Genomic DNA, 22812 nt, shown 5'->3' with positions numbered 1-22812 from the left:
CCTTCACAGACCGCGGGGACGCGCTCCCCAGACGTCCTCCCCGCTCCGCAGGTGCAGCGAGCTCACTCTCTGCTTCCCGGACAGCGGGGGAACCGGCAGCTTTCAAACCCGGGCCGCAGTGGAGGGGCGGGGATGTAATATTTGAGGAGTTACTCGAAGTTGGATCGGTGACAAAAACATTCGAACTTTTCTTCAAAACGCAAGGGCGAAAATGATAGGCCCCGTCATACCCCCGAAGTGAAACTGAGCTCCCTGCTGGCCTAAAGCTCCAGTTCCTGAGCTCAATGTAAACAGGGAGGATGGTGAATACAACTAAAACTGCAAGTAGCTAGTCTGTGATTTACCTTCGCAGCTTCCTGTCTTTTTCCCTACGTGATTTACTTAGATCGGAGTTGAACTTTCCTGGGTCGGAATAAAATAAAGTAGCCCATTAGATCAGGGGTGGTGGAAAGCTGGGGGCTAAGCTGGGACAAGTGCAGGAAACACGCCTGACTTTTCCAGGCAGCTGGACAGTGTGGTAAACAGTCTGGAAGGGTTATGTTATTTTTTAAGGAGTTTGGAGGACTGTTCCCTACACTCACCCTCCTTGGGCTCAGGAGCAGACTGAGGAAGGGGGCGAAGCGCACTCCGCACAAGCTGCCCCCTGCGCCCACCCCAGTCCCGGCACTGGGCTCCTCCAAACTCTGGAAGGATTTCTAATGGGCCACACCCAGCAGCAATGTTTGCCTCTTTCTGAGAAACCTTTCCAGGTTTGGAGTCCCCGTCCCCCCAGGGGGGATCTTAGGCCATGAAATCATCAGTTTTATCATTGCATGCTTCACTCCCATACAGAGGGTGCTAGATGAAGTAAAACGAACCGGTGCAGTGTTTGCTGGGTTTCCAAAGCGCAGAGCTGTGCCCGCCCTCAGCAAACGGGCGTGTGTTGGTGTCCTCACACCTAATGGTGCTCAGAGCCTGGTGTGGGGCCTGTTTCATTCTCTGGGCTCTCACGCCTTCTCTCAGGGTTTCCTTACAAATGAGTGAAAGCCCGCTGACCATCGTCTGTATTTGAAAGATAATGCCTACCTTCTCGTTTCCCCACCAATTTGGAAGTATACAAAGCAAGTTTCTTTGCAAGAAAACACGTCAGGGCCTCTTGGCCCTTTTGGCCCCAGCTAGGAACAAGGGTGTGCAGGCCCCAGATTTAGCCTTGCTTTCCCCCACTCCCCGCCCAGCTTCCCATTAACCAAGGTGTCCCGCCACTTTGTCAGGTACACACACGCGTTTCACCCCCCACTTTCTTCTTTCGAAATCTTCCCGGCTGCAGAGAGAAGGGAGCAAAAGCAAAACGAAAGCACCCGGGCCGGCCGCATCAGCTGGAGCAGCTTCCCAGAGCTCAGCCAGCCGGGGGTGACCAAGGTCTGGGGTCAGGAGGCAAGGGTGGGCGCCCCAACTTCGTGGAAACCGGGTTGTGAGTGGTATGGGGAGGGCGCGGGAAAACTCCTCCTCTTGGGAAAAGTCAAGGGTATGATAAGTTTGGCTTGTGTCTTGAGTTGAAATTCGAGACTGATTGGACCCTGAGGAAGGGAAGTGGAGGCGAAGGAGTGTGGCGGGAAGGCTGGCGTTGGCCCCCAGTGGCGGGTCTTGGGGAGAGACCCAGGCGAGGAGCCTGGCGCAGCTCCCAGAAACCAGGGGTACTGGAGGCCCACGGAATTGGGCCACTGATGTTGGATAAATATCCGCCTCTCATCAAAAACCAGAGCTCTGAGCAGTATAAAGACGCCAGGACTTCAGGAAACTTTGGTGATAGCCTTCGCACCCGCCCTCCCTCTTTGCGGTCTTCACTGCAGGGACAAGGCGGCCTGCGCAGATTTGGGCGGAAGCGCAGCCAGTGTGGGCGGCCTTACCAAGGCCTTACAGAGACCTTTTCAGTTAAGGAAAAGCATGAGAATATCTTCAGAAAGTGAAGGTAACCCCTCACAGCCACCCTCAGGCTAGCAGCCAGCCCGAGTCTGGTCAGCTAACATGAGTCCTCCCTCACTTATCCCGCCCTCCTCCGGAGCGAACCAGCGCTGGAATACTGAGATGCTCGCTCTGTCACTCCAGCACATTTACACAGCCAAAGAACTAATCTGTTCTATTTAACGGCACCTTTGTTGTGGATTTTGGCAAATGTTAAAAAATCATGTGATCCCAAATGAGTGGAATGTGGAAACATAGCTTGTGCCAGTAGTTGGGTCTGCACTCTCTCACTGGCACCTAATGCAGGGGGCACGCAGTGCTGTCACACCTCTAGCTGTTCAGAGGCACGTTCTCAAAATCCCTTCCATTTTTTAAAACAGGGAGACTCGCAATTGTATAACTGTTTGCATTGCTTAGATTATGTGTTGCTGGCTATTTATTCACTTAACAGGACTAAAAACGGCTGTCATCTTAAAAGATGCAGAATTGCGTTCGCTTAGGCGAACTTTGGGAATACAGTCTTGGTTTCCTGCTGACGTGTTGCCGGTAACAGGCAGTAATCAATCTCAGAGTAGCTTTGTTCGTTTTTATTCCTTCCCTCTTCATCACAACTGCAAACACCAGAAAATTCTAATTGTAAAAAATGACGAGAGGGATGCTCTCTCTCTCTATATATATATATGAAATAGATTCTTAAGCTAATTTCTTCTTAAAAGAGCGTCTTTCTTAAACATACAAACGAAAAACCACAAAAAATCAGCAAAAACTGTTTTTAATGCAACAGACTGATATAAACGCCTGCTTTCACCATGCCAGTCCTTAGTTTCAGACGTGGCCAGTATTCTCACTTTCTTGCAGGTCTTCCCCCTTGTAACTTATTTTCGTGAAAAATAAGTTTCATCAGGTTATCTTGCTAAACTGGGCGTCTATAATTATGAAACTAGTGTTTTCTCCTCCACCTACGTACGCGCGTGTACACACACACACACACACACACACACACACACACACACACGACACTCCGCATTCGCAAAGGGTGCGTCCCCGGGTTAGGTTCAGACTTCAGTGCCTACAAGCTGTCCGCCCCAGGCAGTCCCTTGAGCCTTTGAAAGGCCAACCTCGCTCACACCACGGGAGCCCGCTCTAACAGCTCGATTTGGAGTCCAGTTTGGAAACAAATCTGCGCTTTTCGCGGTGAAATGGGAACTTGCCCAAGCGATGCATCTGGCTTTAGATTTTACGGGGAATATGATCTTGTCAGGGGAATGGCTGTTTCAGGCGCCGCAACACGCTCCTCGCGAACCCGGGGGCTCCCTGGGGCAAACAGCGCCCCGAGGGTAGACCGCAGGGCCCCAGCCGACCTCGAGGCGCCCCGGTTGGGGTTAGACCCGCGCCAGTGCTCTGCCTTCTCCGCTACGCCTGGGGTCGCTCTCCGAGGCTGTCGGCAGTTTCAGACCCGAGGAGAAAGTCTGAGACTGAAGATCACATGTCCTTAAAGGGGCTGGGGGAAAAGAGGAGGCTCTTCTCCGTGAGTGCCAGCGAACTCAAACACCCCGCAACCCTTCCCCCCAAAGGGAAGAACACTGTCCTGGGGAGCACTAGTGTCCCCGAGACTTTGCCAGAGTTTGCAGAGTTCGGAGCTAGCGTGACCGACCCCTCCCCAGCCCCGCCGCGTGATTTCACAACCCGCTCCGGGCCGCCTCAGGCGCGGACCAGGCAGTGTGTGGAGCGGGGTGAGGTGCTTCCCGCTCCCTCAGCAACCGGGAGCTTTATGGGGTTAAAGTGGCGCTGCGGCCTGGGCCCGAGGAGCGGTGTCTGCTTTGGCCTGGAGGGGCTGGAGGCGCCGGGTGGGGTGTGGGATCCCCGAAAAGGGCCGGAGAGCCCGGGCGCAGGGGAGGTGTGGCACGGGGGTTTCTGCTATCGGAACCGGCTCCAAGGACGAATCCCACGGGAATGGGGGCCGAGCCGGCAGCAGGGACGGGGGCGGGGGCGAGGGCGGAGGGAGGGAACCAGCGGCGGTTGGCGCACGTCTTGGCCCCCAGGCCGGGGTTAAGTCAGGAGAGCGCCGGCCGGCGCTCAGCTGGATAAGATCCTCCCCGCCTCCTCCCGGCTGGGGCTGCGGGCGCGGAGGGGGCGGGCGGAGCGCCCTGGACGCTGAGGTCTGCAAGTTGCCTTCGGAGCGGGGCGGAGGCGCTTCCCCAGTCTCTGAGGGGGGAAAAAAAATCTTCTGAAAGCGCACCCCCTTGGCACGCTGCCCCGGGGCCCCGGTAAAGCAGATAGAGGGGGACTCTGGGAACAAGGGAGGCTCAGTGTATTATAGAACTTCCCCAAAAGTCCCGGCTTGTCAAGTGAGTGGGATTCTTGATAACTCTGGGATTGCTGCGCCCATTCCCCCTTCCAGACAAAACTAAAGGAGTGCGCCTCCAAAGGAACACTGAGGTTCAGGCCCCGCGAGGAGACAGAGCAGCCCCGCCGGCGCCCTTCTCCCAGGGCCGCTCGGAGCGTCCTTTAGCCGCGGGGGGGCGGGGAGGGCGCGGCTCGGGGCTCCCCGGGCTCCGGGTCCCCTTTTGGCCCGAACGCGACAGCCGGAAACGCCTCGTCCCATTTGTTGTTGTTTGTTTGTGTGGCTGTTTTGTTTTGTGTTGTTGTTTTCTGTCTCCCAGTCAAAACATTTGGCTGAATCTCTGCAATAACTTTTTTGACAGTCTGTAAAAGAAAAAAAGACAAATTGCCTCAGAGAACAATTTCCCCTGGACTATGTAGCGAGATTGTTTTTTTCATTAGTTGCAGGAACTGGATTTTGATGATTTACCTGCTTGCTGAAGCTCCTGGGTGTATTCTCCTCTTCTCCTTTCCCACTTCATCTGATTATCAACTCCTTTCTCATTTTTTTTTTTTTTTTTTTTTTTTTTTTTTTTTTTTTTTAGTTCCGGGCACTCAATTCCAGGTACCCATTGTAACAAGTGTAGCCGCTAATCTAACTCAGTCTTTATCAATAATAGCTACAAGCCACAGTGTTTGCATAGCACTCAGAAAGCCCGCCGTGTTTTCGGTTCCTGTGAACCGCAGCGATGGAAAAGTTTTGCTTTGTATGTTCTTTTTTTTCACATAGCGTTTAGCGCTGGTGCTCTCCTCCCAGTAGCAAGTTCCCTCTCTCTCAACCAGTTCGGGATTTCTTGATTTTTGCAAGGAACTAAAGAGTTAGAAGACATCACTTCTCTTCTTCCCTCCCCCCGCCCCTACACAGAATTAACACTAACCAATGTAATCAGTTAAACAAAACAGATTTTAATATCATTAAACACTGATCTCTCCATTAACCTTGGCAATTATGTCACTTTGAAGAAGGAAATAAAAACGAAATCCTTGAGGATGAAACAAAGTTATGGAAGTAGCTATCTGAGGTACACATGTAGAATAAGGAAGTTTCCGTCTTTTAAAAAAAGATTTCTTATTGATAAACAATTATTAATATGAAATAAAATCTGTAAAGGTAACCCTATCATGGTCCCTGCACATAGTAGGTATTCAATAAATATTTAGTCTCTCTCCATTTCTTCTCCCCATACTTGGAAATTTTGGCAGGAGATACAGGCTTCCCAGTGGCTAAGGAAATTATGCTCAAACTTCACTTCTGGTTCATGTAATCTCCACTCACTTGAAAAAAAAACCACACACAACACAACCTCACAAAATGTGTCCAGGGAACTTTAAGAACTTATTATAACTCATTGGAAATAGCTAGACAAAATAAAAGGTACGGTGGTTACATACATATAAATCCAAAACACATTAAATTATTTCAAACTTTTCAGTGGCTGTAAGAGGCAACGATTAGCATTTGATTTCGTTTACCGTTTTCTACAGTAAAAACGAAAATTGTGGGCTCCTGCTCACTTTCCGCATTTGTTAGAGCTGCATTCACCCACTAACTTCTCTCTCGCCACCTCACATTTTCATAACGCAAATTTTATTTGGACGCTGTTCAGCTATCCACGTTTGAGATATGTTCTCTTTTTTTTTTCTTTTAGAAAATGAGAAAATTGAGTAGGAGGTTGTAGCACTCACGCTGGCGAACATCCACCTGTCCGCTCCTCCCGCGCAGAGTCGCTGGAGAAGACAGCTCAGGGTGCGGCTTTTCGGATTCCCGCCAGGTCACCTGGTCGCCCTTTTAGGGGGCCCATTCTGCGGGAGTAAAGTCACTTCTTAGTGAGTTTTCTGGCAACTCTGTGCTGCTTTTTAAATGGAGAGTTTCCGCACGTTCGCCTTACAGGCTTTCCAGACTCAAATTAATTGTTAAGAATTTAAAAACTGTTCAGCGCAACTTTTTTTTTGATCTTTCGCTAAAACAAACAAACAAACAAAAACCCCCACAAAACCATGAGGCTGGTCATGACGGGAGAGCTCCGCCACCGGGCAGGTCTCAGGCTCCCGAAGCCCCGCTGCCCCGCGGGATGAGCCGGGAACCGGCGCGGGGAGCCGCGGCGGGAGGGGGCACAGCGCGTGACTGGAAAGCCACCCCCAGGGGCGCCCGCTGGGCGTGCGGGAAACTGGGGGCCCCGTGCCTTCTCCCCAGACCAGCCCCCTTGGGAATAGGGAGAGCCAGAGGGGCTCAGTTGTGGCTTCGGGGCTAGAATTTAGCTCTTTTGAGATCTTTTTGGCACCTTCTAGAAAAATACACCACTCATGACCATAGATAAATATCTCCTCGCCCTCCACTCCAGGGGTCGGCCAGCCGCTTGGGAGTGGGACTCCGAGTCCCGCAGGGGTTCTTGCTCACGCAGAGCCCAAGGCGGGGCGTTGGGGTTAGAGTAAGTTCAGAGCAAGGAGCCCAGTCTGAATTGAGAAAAAAATAAAATAAAATAAAATAAAAATAGAAATACAAGTCTTGCTAGGGGCTCCAGCCCTAGGCTCAGCCCAGAGTCCCCTCAAAATCCTCCCTGCAGCGCAGAGTCTGGGATTGCTGTACTCTGCGCAACTGGACACGGGTGCCCAAAAGGCCTTTGGGATCACGCTCTTGCCTTTTGCAGGGAGGGGGCTGGCATCAGGGTGCCAGGAACATTGCTTTTGCAAACTGAGACTTGGAGTGAGCCCCCATTTCCCCACCCCACCCCGCCACCCGGGAAGAACTCCAGGGCTCTCCCACCTGAACGTCCAGGGGTCCCCGCGGCTCTCAGGGGCCTCGTGTCCCTCGGGGCCTCGCTCGCACGGAGGGGTGCAAGCAGCGGGGATGCGAGGACGGCGTCGCGCGGGAGCCCCGGGCACAGGGGGCCGCCGGGAAGGGCAGCCAGGCCGGTTCGCTGCTGAAGTCCGTGGTGCCTCTGGGCTGGGTCCCAGTGAGGGGAGCGGAGGGGAATTGCTTCTTCAGCTTCGAAGTGCAGGCAAGTCTGGCGGGGAAGAGAGAGGGATTAGGAATTCTCAGTTCTTCTCGTGGATCTTGTGCATCTGAGCCAGTCAGCGAAAGCACTCGGGGGTGAGGGGCGCAAGAGCAACAAGCTTGGAGCAACAAGCTGGGCCTGACCTGAGCGACCCAGCCAAGCTTCCAGCCAGGAGAGTGCAGGGGCCTCGGCCTCCTGGGTGATGGCCACAGCTGGCCACGGTCCTCTGGTGGAGAGGGGCCTAGCCCCCTGAGAGAGCCTCCGCAGAGCGCCATTTGGCAGGGAACCCCCAGGCACCTGACCTGGACACACAGAATCCACAGAGGTATTTCCAGGCCTCACGAGCTTAGTCAGCTCAGAGTCAGGTTTCTTCTTCCACCAAAAAAGAATTACCTAAGTCTCTCCAATATGAATTCAGTGAACTCAGAGGCTGACTACTTTCGTAGGATCTTATCAGTATTTTTGCCTGTAGAAGTGAATTTGGGACTGTCTTCTTCCCTCAGGCGAGCTGGTCACACTGACCAAAGGTGGGCTGCTGGCCTGGGAAGGAGTTTAACCATTGCTCAGGTATGTTTCTCTGTCTTGGGGCTTGGATATTCCTCACACTCCTGCGCTTGCCTGGTGAGGCACTGCACTGTATTGAGGAGGTGGGCGTCCCTGCTGAACTAGCCTGACACAGGGGTGAGAGGCCAACCTGGCAGGCTTGAGAGTGACTACAGGGAGCCAGTAAAGGACCAGGAGACAGGAACCAGAGCTTGTGTGGAGGACTGGGGGTGGTTAGGATAGTTCTCTCTCTGTGAAAAAAAGGGCTGGGGAGTTTTGTTGCCTGGATTAAAAAGACAGTGTGGCTATGGCCAGTCCAAAGGTGGATGAGACAAGGCCTGAGGTTCCAGGGACCAAGCTAGGATTGGAAATCTGTATTTCCCTGTCTGAATTTCTTGATTTTAAGATTCTTTCCCATTTGTTTTCTATTTAGTCTTTAGTGTTTTTTGAGAATCTTACCCAAAGAAGTCATTCAGTTAACAGATATGGAATGAGAGCCTACTGCATGCCAGGAGCAGGAATGGGATTGTGAACAAGACATTCCTGTCCTCAGAGAACTCACAGTCCAATTTTCTCTGTAGAGAAAAAACATGCCATGAAAGGGACACATGGACATATTCCTGGTGAAAGTGTTACTTAAAAAAAGTGTTACTTTGACATCACCATTGTCAATAATGAAAATACTTCGATGTGGTACTTCTTTAAAAATTTAAACTCCTAATTGGAGCTACTGAATCCCTTTATAGCACTGCCAGTAGGAGGGAACGCGTGCCTGCTGTGTTCCATAGGCACTCCACACATATTACCTTTCCTGAGCCTCGTAACAACTCCACAGAGCAGGTGTTTTTTTTTTTTTTTTTTTTTTTTTTTTTCCCATATTATAGATCAGGAAACTCAGGCTCAGTGAGTTTATGAAGGTCCCCTGGCAAATAAGTGGAAGAACTATCTGTTTCCAAGTCTGTGTTCTCTTCACTCTTCTCATGGACTCTCTTCCCAGTCCAGAGGGTAATGATCCTAAAAAGGATACTTATATTAATGGAATTGACATTCGAGGACTTTAAATCCTGGTGGAAAAAATGGGATTGTGTGAATTTATAGTATCTATAAAAATTAAGAGATCACAGTAAGAACACCAAGAATGTTTTATTCAAATTGAATTCACACATTTTGGTTAATTTCTCTTTACCATCCTTTGCTTGCTAGAACATTTTCAGAATAAAGAGATATTAGTTTTGTTTTACTTTACAGAGAAACATGTGTGTATAGTCTTACATTTAAATGTAAATGTTTGATTTTTCTAGTGTGTAGTCTTTAGGTCACTTTCCTTAGTTTTGACTGAAGATGACTTGTCAGACCATCTATGAAGGGATTATAATAATATTATAATTTTATAGAATGATAACATTTGATATGTAAAAGGAAAGTTTTTTGTTTCTAAGCCTTAGAGTTCCATTAATTAGTCAATTAGTTTAATAACTATCTTTTGGACACATACTACTTATCAGATACAGTGCTGTGTACTAAGGTTATAACATTGATCAAGATAAACTGAGTTTTCTATGGAAAGTATATAAGGAAGGAAGTAAAACAATGCTTGCTCAAGCTCCCACTATGTGGCAAACACTCTCCTAGACTCATTTAATCCTCCATACAAGCCTGTCTGTCCCTTTATACACAGAACATGCACAAAAAAAGGAGGCTCAGAAAATTTAAATAACTTGGTCAAGATCACACAGCAGTAAATGGCAGAGCACCATTTCAAACCCAGCAATAAAGCTTATGCTTTTTCACTATGCTACACTGTATCCTTGACTATGCAAAAACTAAAAATTGTACTTATTTTATTCCTCTTTGGTCTCTTTCCTCAAGTATTCTTATCCTGTTTACTGCATGGAGCAATCTTAAAACCCAAAAGCAGTATAAAATTTTATTTTTAAAAGCTGTTTCTAATAGTTTAGCTTAATTTAATCTTACAGGAGAAAAAACATGAGTCCTAACAACGGGTTTACTATAATGATCTATTGATGAAAAAAGCCTTCTAGTTCAGTAGGATTAGAATTTGATGAATAACTGTTGTTCTTTACTTTATTACTTAACTTAATACCAAATATTTAATGGACATGATAGAATTACAGAGCTGTAGATAAGAAATTAGGGCGCAAGTCCCTTGTCCAAAAGTGGGTGAAAGAGACATACAGACAGGGAAATTATGGAAATGTGTGACAATAGGGGCTGAGGTTTCTTGGGAACTAACAACACTCTGAGCCTCCCTCACCTAAGCTAGAAGCTTTGCCTCCTAAAAGTGTTTGTCAAGCTAAGAGACAGCTGTTAAAAACAGAATAGCAGTTCAATTCTTGCAGAATCAAATTTTCTGGGGGTGAAGCCTGACTACTAGTATTTTAAACAAGTCCTCTAGTAGTACTTAAGAAGCCTGCTGAGACTAGAATTTGGGAAAAGAGCTTGACCTTTGATTATAGTAAAGTGGCCTAAAGAAAAATAGCCCCCTGACCCCTGATAGTGGGGACAAGGATGTGGTTATAATCTACCAGCAAAGGTTAAGAATGTAAACCCACTAAGGGAAGTTGGTGAGCTAAGGAGTGAGAAAGATTAGCAGGAAATCTTCAAGACAGACATAGATGACATAAATTATAACACATTATATGGGTGGGGGAAGCATTTTGCTAATAGTTTTATACATGAGTTCTTTTAAAACTGTTAGAGGATGTCACTCAATTCCAGATTATCTAATTAATTAAATAAGAGTTCAGAAGAGTCCAAAATGTTTTTGAGCCAAGGAATCTTTTTTTTTTTTTTTTTTTTTTTTTTTTTTTTTTTTTTTTACAGAGAGGAAGAGAGAGGGATAGAGAGTTAGAAACATCGATGAGAGAGAAGCATCGATCAGCTGCCTCTTGCATACCCCCCACCACAACCAAGGTACATGCCCTTGACCGGAATCGAACCCGAGACCTCTCAGTCTGCAGGCCAATGCTCTATCCACTGAGCCAAACCGGTTTCGTGCAAGGAATCTTTTATTCAAAGGAAACTTTAACGAAAGGCTAACATATAAAGAAGAACTGTTGAGGCTAAAGAAGAGGATGGATGAAGAAAAACTGGGAGCCCAGAAAACCACTATACAGCCAGCCATGCTGTTAGCAGTCTATGAGGGATTTGAGCCAGAGACTAAGCTTGTCTTTTTTGTGTTCCAGGCCTGGCACCATGTAGGCACATAAGATATGCACAGTATTTGATGACTACCATGGATTGAATGTGTGTGTCTTTCCCCTCCCCCCAACCCCCCCAGGTCATAAATTGAAAGCTAATCCGAAGAGTGATGATGTTTTGGAGATTAAGTCTTTGGAAGGTGATAATTATGAGGGTGGAGCCCTCATGTGTGGTGTTAGTGCCCTTACAAAAGAGACTCCAGAGAGCTCCCTCACCTCTTCCACCAGGTGAGAGTGCAGTGAAAATATTTCTATCTGTGAACCAGGAAGCTGGCCCTCACCAGACACCAAATTTGCTGGTACCAGAATCTTAGACTTCCCAGCCTCCAAAACTGTGAGAAATAAATCTCTGTTGTTTATAAGTTACCCGGTCTATGGTATTCTGTTATAGCAGCCCAAATGAGCTAAGACAATGACTGGATGAATAAGTTAGTGAAATGATATAATTTTTACTTCAAAATATAGCCAAGGAACAAAAACCTTGCTAATATTTTTATCAGTAAAGACCAAGATAAATAATCCATTTAATGGCTCATTTTCATCACCAAATTCCCTTAGCCACTTATGGTCTTGTTTGCCTTTTTTTAAGATATAAAGTTAGTACCGTAAGTATTTGGCTTTTATGGTCCAATTTACTCTGGAACTATTTCCATTTGATTTCATCAGGAAAAGAACCCAAGTGAAATCAGGAAAATCCAGGCTGCTTGTGTGTGTGTGTGTGTGTGTGTGTGTGTGTTGGGGATGGGGGAGATGGTGGTAGTATAGGATAAAAAGGAAGAAAAGATTTCATTTTAAGAATCACAGATAGCCGAAACCGGTTTGGCTCAGTGGATAGAGCATCAGCCTGCGGACAGAAGGGTCCCGGGTTCGATTCCGGTCAAGGGCATGTACCTTGGTTGCGGGCACATCCCCAGTAGGGGGTATGCAAGAGGCAGCTGATAGATGATTCTCTCTCACCGGTGTTTCTAACTCTCTATCCCTCTCTCTTCCTCTCTGTAAAAAATCAATAAAATATATTTAAAAAAAAAGAATCACAGATAATTTCATTGTAGAATTTTGAAAAATACAATAAGTACAAAGAAGGAAATAAAATTATTTTTCCTGAGAGAATGCTGTTACCAATATCTTGCTTTTATCACTAAATAGTATACATGAATATTTTCTTTTACTAAATATTGTTCTATAACGTGATATAAATTTTTTTTGTATCACAATATATGGAAAGGTGTATCACATTTTGTCAAACAAATTTCTTATTGTTGAACATTTGGGTTATTTTTTATTTTTTCCAATCTTATGAACAATAGGACATTAATACTCTTTAATCTTTGTGTGTGTCTGTGTCTCAGTATTTAAGGTATGTGTATTTTTTAAGGCTTTGACATATAAGGCCATATTGCTTTCTGGAATGGTTGTACCAAGATAGACTCTTGCTGACGATGTATTCAAATTCTTGCTTTGCACAACGGAGTTTTACTCTTTGTCTGCAATGACATTCTGATTATGATCAGTATTGGTTATTTGACAGTGAACACATTCCTTTCCTAGCTTTAGGAAGGAAGAGATGCTTTTAGACCTGAGTGTAGATATTTTCTAGAATTTACAATTAAAAATCTATCTTTATATTTTGTTTTTTTACAGACCCATAGATACAGAGAACAAGTTGATGATTGCCAAAGAGGATGGAGTGGGGAGATGGGTAAAAAGCAAAAAAAAAAAAAAAAAAAAAAAGCAAAAAAAATTTTTTTCCTCAAAAGCACCCATGTCTAAGGAAGCTGTAGAGCTGGCTCCATGGCAGCTGCTCTTAGTGCCCACAGGGCATTCTGAGCATTTCCGTGTTGACTTCAGAGCTTCATCCTGGGCCTAAATGAGACATTACCCTAGACAAACCTCTGCCACCATGACCACCATCACGTCTGAACTGAGTCTATCTTGGGCTGTAAATTGCTTGGGAACTTTTCTAGATGTTAAATTTATTTTTGTGGAGGCTGAAATTAGTCATTTGATCACATTTGTGAAATGAGTCACATTAGAATAAAGATCTAGAAGGGTTGTAAATTATTCTGCCTAAATTAAATTACAGCAATAATGACTATGTATATTAGCATTTGTAGCTAACACTATCTTTCCTAGTCCCTCTCAGTTCAATCTGGGTTTGACTTTTTTTTTTTTTTTAATGATCTATATTCAAAGTGAGTATGTGTGTGCACGCGTGTGTGTGCGTTATTTTGGAAATTTTAAACAAGAGTTCCATATGTTGTTATAGTATACTACTATAGCCAAGTATGAACTCAACATACACACAAACACACTTTACCCATTTAGGGAAAATACGCTGACCTTCTTTTCTTTGCTTACAAGACTGAAAAGCTGGCAGAATCTTTAATTTGTAACTTGGCAGTATTGTAATTTACAGGCAAGAAAGGCAAGCCAAATTGGGTGAAAATTGCTTTAGAATTTTTTTTACTCTAGACCATGAAAATCATGAAGCTGATTGTGCACATTGGGACGTTTTCAGCTTGATTTTTTACCACATTCACTGGCACTGACAGAGGTAGAGCTTTCCAGGAAAGGTGTGTGATGTCGGGGATTTATGCCCATCCTATATATGCTCTTACTGTTAAAATGGGCTGTTGAAATACTGATTGGGGAAATGTAAAATATGGTTTTATTTGAGCTTCATAAGTCCATCTTAATAAATTATATAAACACAGACTCAAGGGTTGGAGGTCAAATTCAAACATGTTTCCAGTCCTGAGCTTTTTCTGTGGGTTCTTGGTCCCTGAGACACAGCAGGAACCTGACAACTCTGAAAACAGGCTTTCTCTGTTGAATGTTGGGGGTTTTGAGTTCATCTTCATAATGGGAGGGTTCATGAAGTAATGAAAAGCTATTTCCTTTAAAAAAAAAGTTCAGATAGCAGCTCAAACATCTGGTAATTTATTTAAATATTCTGGTTCTCAAATTACCCATTCCTTAATATATATTTTACTTATTTTTCCTAGGGGGATAAATTTCCACTTGGTGTTTTTCCCAGTTCAGCTGTGTTAGGCTACTCATTTTAGCGGTTAGGTTACTTGGTATTTAAGGACAAGGGTAAGGCCCCAATCACTCAAGCTAAGATTTTCAGGAAGCAGGGGCAGGGGTGGAGGGGGTCAGGTGTTAGAGTCAAAGCCTTTTTGCATGTTGAACAAGCTTCATTACATTATAGTTTCATTTTTTATAAATTAGATAAAGAAATAAATGGCTAATAAAACTCAGTATATCTTTTAAAAAATAACTAAGCAACAATATTTACTCAATAGTCATTCTCTTTCTCCTTCTCAGTACTTAATTCCTCTTTCCAGTTTCAGAAGTCATGAAAATTCTCCTTTCTCTCCCTCCCCTGCAATATCCCAAATGGTGAACATGTAAGTGTGGTGAAGGGCAGTAGTCAGAATATTCAAGAAGCTAGAATGAGAAAAAAACAGCTTGATTTCTGCACTTGGAAAATAGTTTGTGTTTATTTAGGGATGATTCCAGATCTGGACTGACGTAAAAACTTGGACATACCTAGATCTTTCATATTATCAAATAACGAAACAGTGCAGTATTTATAGCTTCCTTCTGTCTCTTTTTCTGTTTTACTTACCATATCTGTAGTAAGTAAAATAGGTGTGGTTTTAAATGTTCAGGATTGGACTATTTTGGACTAATTGGACTCTATTATCATATATGGCTTTCCAGTTTAAAATAAATTAAAACATGAGAAAAGATATGAGATATATTAATTAGTATGACTATACTAAATAGAATTTAGTCTAGTTGATTTATTAGTAGGCATTTTAAGATATTACAGTGACTACTGTGAATTTCAATAGATTATAAACAATTGTCACTATGCAGTATTGGACATGAAAGTGTGGGACTGGGCTTAATGGATACAAATTTAATGTTATAACCTGGCAGTTGCCTATTTGAATATCCTGCTGCAAGTATAATATGAATGCACGTTGTTTGCCCTTATTTCATAAAAGTATATTGCAGAACATATTTTAAAAAATTTGAGAGCTGCGGGGACCGGTTTGGCTCAATGGATAGAGCGTTGGCTTGGGGACTGAAGGGTCCCGGGTTCGATTCCGGTCAAGGGCATGTACCTTGGTTGCGGGCATATCCCCAGTAGGGGGTGTGCAAGAGGCAGCTGATCGATGGCTCTCTCTCATCGATGTTTCTGGGTCTCTATCTCTCTCCCTTCCTCTCTGTACAAAATCAATAAAATATATTAAAAAAAATTTTGAGAGCTATATGAACTGACTAGTTTACTTATCTGTTTAAAAAAAAGTGAAAGTAATTAATTGTGATTTGTGGGTTACTTTTTCCTTTTTCCTAATGATTTAATCTGTTTGCTTAAATAAATGAAGGAATATTCTAAAATTGGTCTTCTCCACCTCAAATTTAGGAATATTATGAAGTGACACTATGATACTTGACTGTGGAAAGGTATATATTTGTACCTCCTTAACTGGGTTCTCTCATCAGTGCCTCTTGCTGGTTCAGATAGAATTATCAGCCTTATATCTAGGCCCGGGGAAATAAAAACTGAGATGTTCCGTTGCCTGACATGTATACATAGTCACAATTTGATATCCAGCAAATGTCAGTGAATATATGCACAAATCCCTACTAGAAGAGTATGATGCCCTATGAGGAAAAGATAGGCCTAAGTCCCTTTAAGTATGAGGATGTATTGCAACAATTCCCAGAAATAGTTCATTTTTGAGATCCAGAATTATTTATTTGGCTTTGAGGTACACAAAATCAAAACATTAGCAAGAGTGAAAGTGTCTAATACTCTGTTATATCAAACTTATTTGATTAATGAGAGGGTTCAGAGCTATGGACATTTTGGGGTGTGTGTGCGTGCGTGCGTGCGTGCGTGTGTGTGTGTGAGGTAGTATGAGAACAGTTCTGGAGGGTCTGATCCCATGAGAACAACTCCAACTTTATCATCTGACCCTGGTAAACTTTGAGTATCACTTAGCCCAGTACCTGGCTCTTAATAAATGGATTTGCTTTATAACTGCTATAGAAATTGATCCCTCTGCCATGTGGTTGCTTTCTTCCTGGTTCCCCTTTCCATCTATTTGGCCTTTCATCCTTGAATTTGGATCAGAACCTTTGGGGAAGGGTGGAAAAAAGCAGAATTGACAATTATCCCAGTGATGTGGATTCTAATTCATTAAGTTTACTTTTTTTGGGAATTGTGCCTGTAGTCATTTTGTGGGAAGGATGTATTTCTTAATGACTAACTCTACCTTAACCTTTTTTTAGACCCAGGAGGGAATATAAAAAACAATTAGCTAGAAAGGACAAAATCAAGAGTATGAGATTTACACTCAACCCAAGAAATATATTTGCATATCAAATAAATGACAGTCATGCTGGATGTCTCAGAATCTTTAGCTATCATAACCAGTAAAGAAAGTGAAAACAGATGTTTTCATTTAAGCTTTCAATTGTGTTACTACTAAAATAAAAACAAGTATCCTTCTAGGACCAACCTAATAATTTCTCTAAATAAAATCCTCAGAAAGGCCAATGGCATTTTGAGAGTGGAACTTAATATTTTAATAGTTCACCATGATGCTACATGCAAAGTTTGTCCATTTGCCATTTTGTTGTACATTTCTTAAAATGCTATTTTTATTGTGGTTTCAGTGATTCTCACCAAAACACTGCAGCATTGTGTCATGGAAAAACCCTGAATTGGTGGAATCAGTTCTCATCTGAATTCTTCCACTAATGAAAAGACTTGAGCTTTTGGAAAACCACATTAGCTATTTGGACCTCTGTTCATCAGCTGTGTTGATCTGTTAAGTTAGGTCTCTCTCTCTCTCTCTTTTTAAAAATCTACCTTTTTAAGTCTTTAGTAGAACATGCACATCATAGTTAAAAAGATACTTATCTATAGAAATTTATCATTTCAAGCTTTAGAATAATACTGCTTTGCATTTAAAGTGAATGTCAATGTTGGCAGATGTGAAAGTCTTAGATTAGAAAAGCAAATACCAGACTTCCGGTCAAGATGGCAGCGTAGGTAAATATACTACTCCTCTCCCTAAACCACATAAAATTTAAAACTAAACAATAGAACAATCATTATTCAAAACTGCCTGAAATTGAGCTGCCTGGAGTCCTACAGCTAAGGAATTGAAGAAGCCATTTTGGGCCTGGTGGTGGGAGGGGTGGAGATGCAGAACAGTCTCACATGCACCTGGTGTGCAAAAATCAGGGGTTCCCTGATGTCAGCTGCAGAGGTTTCCCCTGAAGAGCAAGGGGTCCCAACCCCACACCAGTCCCCACAGCCCAGGGTTCTTGTGCCAAAAAGAGAAGTCCCCATAAATTCTGGCTGTAAAAACGAGTGGGGTTATGAGGGAGACAGAGGGCTTCTGGAGTGCAGTTCTAAAAGGACCCATACATGGATTTACCTGGACTTACTCCCTCTGAGCTCCAGCATTGGGGCAGCAGCTGAAAAGGTCCAAGCATTTGCACCACCTGGGACTGGTGTTCTGGGACTCACAACTGCTAGGCGGTCGCCACAGCTGTGGATATTCAGGCCTAGATCCACTTTTCTTTTCAAGATGGCAAGATTTCCCTGTCCAAGCCCGTAGCTCCGGGAAGGGACCCAGCCGCCGTGGGGGCTGCCCTGTCAAGGGAACCCTATCCAGCAGTCCCCCACCTTCTTCTAGAGTTCACCTATCCCTTAGCTTGCTAACGAACACTTCCAGCACGACCCTCAGCTGCTCTCTCTTTCTGCTTTGGGACCAGGCTCAGAACCCATCTGACTATTCTTCCGCCATTTTCTCCATGGTCTCCTCATTTTGTATGCTTGTTTGGATTTGTGACTATGTATTAGGTAGATGTGCTATGCCCCTCAATCTCTATTGCAGGGCAATGTCAAATGTTGTTTCTGACTAATTAAGTCAGGCAAAGTTTCAAAACCTCCAGAGACTACCTCTATCTACAGACTGATATAATTTTGTCTTGAATTGCCCTCAGGCAAGCATCCACAGGTGTGGCAAGAATTTTTTCAACAGGGTGGAGGCTAATTATAGTCTCTTAATGGGACTGAGCAACTCTGCACTGTGGGACAAGATATTTTCTATTAGGGTGAATCAACTGTCTTCCACCTAGGCAAGGTTGCCTATATAGCAAATGTCTGCTTGAGAAATATAACTGCTGCAGTGTGAGGGGATGACTCAGTTCAGGAAACTGGTGTCTGCCTTCTGAGCTCTAACCCTGGAGCTCCTGATCCTGGATTCTGCTCACACAGCTTAAGTCCACATAGCCCTCCCTCTGCTGGAGCACAAGGTGGTGGCTACACAAGGAATTTTGTGCATTGGCCCTTTAAGAGATGCCTGAATTTCTAGCCATCTCTCCCTGGTAGATAGCAGCACTGCTGCTTTTCACAGCCAGATGTTATGTGGGTACCCTTTGCAGTTCTGGCGCTCTCTTCTGGGGGATCCAGCATGAGGATTAGACACCAGAGTTCTCAGTGGCAACCCCCCACAGCTGAGATATCTCTCTGGAACTTCAGTTGCTGTGGGAGCTGGGCCAGCCCTTTTGTGTTTCTGCCCCGCCTACTAGCCTCTATGCAGACTACTTTATTTTTTTTAAATTTTTATTTATTTTTTGATCCTCGGTTATCAGAGTTCTCTTTTAGTTGTAATTTTGATGTGGTTATGGAAGGCAGTGTGTACCTACACTACCATTGTGGTTTGCAACAATAAATCAGTTTTATAAAGAAGAAAATTAAACTTTCTCTTCACACATTGCCAACTCTCTCTTGATCACCTTTACTGGAGGTAACTCCATTTAAAGCTTGGGAAATATTTTTACAGTTATTTTTTTTTAAAGTAAGTATGTAAATATATATGCATGACTATGTGTGAGAGAGTTTTTCCTTAAAAAAAAGTCATTTCACTCATGCACCTTGCAGTTTGTGATTTTTCAGGCAGCATTATGGAGTGGGTATCTTCTTTTTAAAAAAAAACACACACTTTCCTGGAGAAACCAAGATGGCGGCATAAGGTATACACGTATGAACTGCCTCTCACAACCACACCAAAACTACAACTAAAAGATAAAATATCTATCACCCAGAATCACAGGAAAGCTGGCTGAGTAGAGGTTCTACAACTAAAAGGAAAGAGAAAAGAGCATTGAGACTGCCTAGGATGTGCACAAGCATGGAAAAGCAGAGGTATGGAGGTACATACATCGGGCTGGTGGCTGGTGACTGGGTGCGCTGTTTGTTTTTAATTCTGAAGGGAGATACAAGCTCCTGACTGCTCTGAACTCCAGTTTCTGGCAAGACTCTGGGGACCCAGACTCCTACAGGGAGATGCTGATTGCCATCGGGTGGGAAATTGAGGGTGGCTTTCTTGCAGAAGTGTATGCAGGAATCATTGTTTACTGCACTGAGGAGCAGTATGTGGGAACTTGGGAATATGGGAACATGGGAACACAAAGATGGCTGACTGGCAGCCATCGCTGTTTTCCACACCTAGTGATTCCCTGAGACCTCGCCCAGCTAAATTTACAAATCCACCCAAACTGTGTGCAGTAGCTTTTGCATATGAATCTCAGCTTAACCTAACAAACTGCAGCTCTGGTCAGACAGCTCCAAAACTTCCAAACCCCAAGCAAAGAGGAGAAATCTGCAGATCTCCCAATAGCTCCTGCTGGGTAGTCTCAGAAGTAGCTGACCTGCACCTTCTTGGAGATCCAGGAGCCAGTGTACCTAATGGTCAGTGTGAGATGACTCCAGATTTTAACTCCTCACATCCATAAGTGACACACTCAAGAGGCAGACTTAGTGAGCACCAAAGCTCCACTGAAACAAGTCCTGCCTCAGAAGGGTGTCTCCAGGCACAGCAGTTCTTCCATTATAGACATAGTGGTTCCTCACAGCCAATTGGCCTGGAGGTCAATTCCTCACAGTGTACCAATAGCAATTGAGGCTTAACTACAACATGACTGTGCATACAGCCCACAAAGGGGTGCACCAAGAGTGTCCATCTCAGGGGATTGGGGAGGCTGAATCAATGGTCCCTATAGGTTACCTACCACACAAAGCCACTCCATCAACACAGGGAAGGAGCCAAAATGTGGAAACAAAGAAACATCTCATGAATAAAATGGAGGAAAGCAAACTACTGTACATAGAATTCAAAACCACAGTTAAAAGGTTACTCAAGAATCTTCTAGAAACCTCTGAGAAACTTAGTGAGACTTCGAGGACCTTAATGAGAATGCCAAAAAAATGGAAAAGGACCAGTCAGAAATTAAGCATATACTGTCTGAAATAAAGACCAAAGGACCCCAAGAATCAAACCTAAGATTTGAAATATGAGGAAACAAAAACCACCCAACCAGACAAGCAAAAAGAAAAAAGAATCCAAAAATATGAAAATAGCCTCTGGGACAACTTTAAGCATACTGACATCCAAATTATGAAGGTGCCAGAAAAAGAGAGAGAGCAAGATATTGAAAACCTATTAGAAGAAATAATGACAGAAAACTTTCCCTACCTGGTGAAAGAAATAGACTTACAAGTTCAGGAAGTGCACAGAATCCCTCCAAAAAAGGAATCAAAAGAGGACCACACCAAGGCATATCATAATTAAAATGCCAAGGGCAAAAGACAAGGAGAGAATCTTGAAAGCAGCAAGAGAAAAACAGTTAACTACCTACGAGGGAGTATCCATAGACTGTCAGCTGATTTCTCAACAGAAACTATGCAGGCCAGGAGGGAGTGGCAAGAAATATTCAAAGAGATGAACAACAAGAACCTACAAGCAAGATTACCCAGAAAAGCTACCATTTATTTTATTTTTAATTTTATTATTATTTTAAAAAATATTTTATTGAGTTTTTACAGAGAGGAAGAGAAAGGGATAGAGAGTTAGAAACATTGATGGGAGAGAATCATCAATCAGCTGCCTCTTGTACACCCCCCACTGGGGATGTACCCACAACCAAGGTACATGCCCTTGACCGGAATCAAACCCGGGACCCTTCAGTTCGCAGGCTGATGCTCTATCCACGCCATACTGGTTTCTGTCAGAAAAGCTATCATTGAGAATTGAAGGTCAGATAAAGAGCTTCACAGATAAGAAAAACCTAAAGGAGTTCATAATCACCAAACCACGATTATATAAAATGCTGAAAGGAATTCTTTAAGAAGAGGAAGAATTTACCAAACATTCAAGGAAAAACTAAAACCTATCCTACTTAGACTATTCCTAAAAATTCAAGAGGAAGGAACACTTCCAAACTCCTTCTATGAAGCCAGCATCACCCTAATACCAAAATCAGATGAAGACAACTCAATGAAAGAGAATTACAGGCCAATATCCCTCATGAACATAGATGCCAAAATCCTCAACAAAATTCTAGCAAATTGGCTCCAGCAGAACATCACAAAGATCATACACCATGACCAAGTAGGATTTATTACAGGAATGCAAGGATGGTACAATATTCCTCAAATCAATAAACGTGATACATCACATAAACAAATTGAAAGATAAAAGTCATATAGTCATATCAATTGATGCAGAAAAAGCATTTGATAAAATCCAAGACCCTTTCCTGATAAAACTCTCAACAAGGTGGGAGTACAAGGATCATACCTCAACATAATAAAAGCTATATATGATAAACCCACAGCCAACATCATACTCAATGGGCAAAAACTAAAACCATTCCTTCTAAGAACAGGAACAAGACAGGGATGCCCACTCTCGCCACTCCTGTTTGACATAGTACTGGAAGTACTAGCCATTGCAATTAGACAAGAAGAGGAAATAAAAGGCTTTCAAATTGGAAAAGAAGAAGTAAAACTATCCTTATTTGCAGATGACATGATATTGTACATAAAAACCCCAAAAGACCCCATTAAAAAACTAATTGACTTAATAAATGAATTTGGTAATGTAGCAGGATACAAAATTAACACCAAGAAATCCATGGCATTTCTATACACCAATAGTGAAACTACAGAAACAGAGACTAAAAAAGCAATCCCATTTACCATCGCACCAAAAAAATTAAGATTCCTAGGAATAAATTTAACTAAGGAAGTTAAGGACCTATTTGCGGAAAACTGCACGACACTGAAAAAAGAGATAGAGGAAGATGTAAACAGATGGAAGAACATGCCATGTTCATGGATTGGTAGAATCAACATCATCAAAATGTCCATACTTCCTAAAGCAATCTATAGGTTCAAGGCACTTCCCATTAAAATACCAACGGCATAGAAAGAAAGAACTCTCCAAAAGTTCATTTGGAACAATAAAAGACCCCAAATAGCCACAGCAATCCTGAGAAAGAAGAGTAAGGTAGGAGGGATCTCAATAACAGATTTCAAGCTGTATACAAAGCCACTGTTCTCAAAACAGCCTGGTACTGGCACAAGAACAGACATATAGATCAATGGAATAGAATTGAGAACCCAGATATCAACCCAAATCACTATGCTCAATTAATATTTGACAAAGGAGGCACGAATATACAATGGAGTCAAGACAGTCTCTTCAATAAATGATGTTGGGAAAATTGGACAGATACATGCAAAAGAATGAAACTAGATCACCAACTTACACCATACACAAAAATAAACTCAAAATGGATACAAGACTTAAACATCAGACGGGAAACCATAAAAATACTAGAAGCATCCA

At 43.5% G+C, this 22812-nt stretch overlaps 1 long non-coding RNA gene across 1 annotated transcript; it reads left to right on the top strand.

Annotated features, from left to right (window-relative positions):
- The first annotated feature begins 1041 nt into the window (after window positions 1-1041).
- Window positions 1042-22598, top strand: LOC123653251. The gene is made up of 3 exons (XR_006742940.1): window positions 1042-1513; window positions 13281-13283; window positions 22588-22598. It is a non-coding gene; the product is annotated as an uncharacterized LOC123653251 (long non-coding RNA).
- Window positions 22599-22812: the final 214 nt, after the last annotated feature.

Source organism: Pipistrellus kuhlii, unplaced genomic scaffold (genome assembly GCF_014108245.1).
Source record: "Pipistrellus kuhlii isolate mPipKuh1 unplaced genomic scaffold, mPipKuh1.p scaffold_m20_p_3, whole genome shotgun sequence".
Classification (NCBI taxonomy): domain Eukaryota; kingdom Metazoa; phylum Chordata; class Mammalia; order Chiroptera; family Vespertilionidae; genus Pipistrellus; species Pipistrellus kuhlii.
The sequence above is the reverse complement of the archived record's forward strand: the minus strand, read 5'-3'. Positions and strand labels throughout refer to the sequence as shown.